Below are 2,235 nucleotides of genomic sequence, written 5' to 3' on the forward strand. Positions count from 1 at the left end.
GAAGGAATACATGATTACATAAACCCTTGCATAAACACAGCTGTCAAGAGTATCCCTGTGTATACTGTTTTAAAAGTGAGCAAACAGTCTTGAAACTTCAATACACTTGAAAAAGCATACACGCGCCAGTTTCTTATACAGAGCTGACTTGTTTGTTTTGGCAGGTCTGCAACAGTTCTTGCTTGGGAGACCTGACCACAGTTAAGGACCTGCCCTCAAACCTTTCTTGACGATCAAATAAGAAAGATGAGTAAGCTCAAATCAGTACAGCTCTGCCTATGAGTTGGTCCCTCAAAGCAAAACAGAGGCCGACGATGAAGCAAGGAGTGAAGGTCTTCATTCCAGGACACACCTAGACTAGTGTTATGCAACAGCGGGAGAAGCTCTTCCCTTCACGGCACAGTGGGAGTGAGTCGTACACTAAGGCTGATGGAGTTCCTTTTCCAGTGTCGTGAATTCCAGGTCGTAGAGTATTTCGTTGGCAACAACAAAAATTTTATGAGTACAGCGTATCAGCTTTGAGACAAGCCTCGTGGCCTTTTTTTTAGTTTTCTGTATGTAATTTGTTTTCAGCTAAACAGCTGCACTATTTGTGTGTATGTGTGTGTGTGTGTGTGTGTGTGTGTGTGTGTGTGTGTGTGTGTGTGTGTGTGTGTGTGTTACCATTTTGTCCTAGGCACATGTCGATTAGACACTAGGCCTGTTGTGTGTGTAGGTGTGTGTGTGTGTGTGTAGGTGTTAGTTACCATTTTGTGTGTGTGTGTGTGTGAGTGTGTGTGTGTGTGTGTGTGTGTGTGTGTGTGTGTGTGTGTGTATGTGTGTGTGAGTGTGTGTGTGTGTGTGTGTGTGTGTGTGTGTGTGTGTGAGAGTGTGTGTGTATGTGTGTGTATGTGTGTGTGTATGTGTGTGTGTGTGTGTGTGTGTGTGTGAGTGTGGAGTGTGTGTGTGTGTGTGTGAGTGTGTGAGTGTGTGAGTGTGTGTGTGTGTGTGTGTGTGTGTGTGTGTGTGTGTGTGTGTGTGTGTGTGTGTGTACAAGATTTTCAGTAGTGAAGAGTTGCCTGTCACTACTTCCTCGAAAATTATATTGCATTGCCAGCATCTGCACCGCCTTTTCCCCAGCCCTGCAGCAGGCCACCCATCACCTCCCTGGCCACCAAGCACCACCCCGGCCACCCATCACCACCCTCGCCACCCATCACCACCCTAAGCACCCATCACTACCTCTGATCACCCATCACCACCCTGGCCACTCAACATCACCCTGGCCACCTATCACCAACCTGGCCACCCATTACTACCCTGACCACCCATTACCTCCCTGGTCACCATCACCACCCCGGCCACCTATCGCCACCCTGTCCACCCATCACCACCCTGGCCACCCATTACTACCTCTGGCCACCCATCACCACCCTGACTACTCATCACCACCCTGGCCACCCATCACCACCCTGGCCACCTATTACTACCCTAGCCACCCATTACCACTTTGGCCATTCATCACCCCCCTGGCCACCCATCACTTCCCTGGCCACCCAGCACCGCCCTAGCCACCCATCACCACCCTGGCCACCCATCACCACCCAGGCCATCCATTATTCATGAAATGCATAGCAGTGCGTTAAATAGGCAAATCTACACATATGCTGCTATGTATGATAATTCTATGTAACTGTATTGTGTATACCTGAATAAATTTACTTACTTACTTACTTAAAAATATTTATCCATCCTCTTCTCAAATGTATATTATGCATTAGTTTCAGTTATTATTTTGCTAGTCTAAGCCCAGTGAAGGACAAGGGGGTGTAGCTCAGTGGTAGAGCGCTTGCTTTGCATGTAAGAGGCCCCGGGTTCGATCCCCGGCACCTCCAAAGATCGTTAATGGCGAGTAATATTTTCATGGACCCTTTTTGGGTTATCCAGGGTAATTTACTCATATTTTTATTATGTATGATAATTTGTGTAACTGTACCTAAAGAAAGTTACTTAATCACTAGATTCTAAATGCTCGTATATGTAGATTTAAAATTATTATTATTGTTATTGCTGTTGTTGCAATTATTATTATTATTTTGCTGAAATTATTATTATTATTATTATTATTTTGCTGAAATTATTATTATTATTATTATTATTATTATTATTTTGCTGAAATTATTATTATTATTATTACTATTATTTTTCTGAAATTATTATTATGATTATTATTATTATTTTTATTATAAGTAGTAG

At 43.6% G+C, this 2,235-nt stretch overlaps 1 non-coding gene across 1 annotated transcript; it reads left to right on the forward strand.

Annotated features, from left to right (window-relative positions):
- The first annotated feature begins 1,802 nt into the window (after window positions 1–1,802).
- On the forward strand, window positions 1,803–1,874 carry TRNAA-UGC (transfer RNA alanine (anticodon UGC)). The gene has a single exon. It is a non-coding gene; the product is annotated as a tRNA-Ala (tRNA).
- The last annotated feature ends 361 nt before the right edge of the window (window positions 1,875–2,235 follow it).

This window comes from Cherax quadricarinatus, chromosome 42, assembly GCF_038502225.1.
Source record: "Cherax quadricarinatus isolate ZL_2023a chromosome 42, ASM3850222v1, whole genome shotgun sequence".
Lineage (NCBI taxonomy): Eukaryota > Metazoa > Arthropoda > Malacostraca > Decapoda > Parastacidae > Cherax > Cherax quadricarinatus.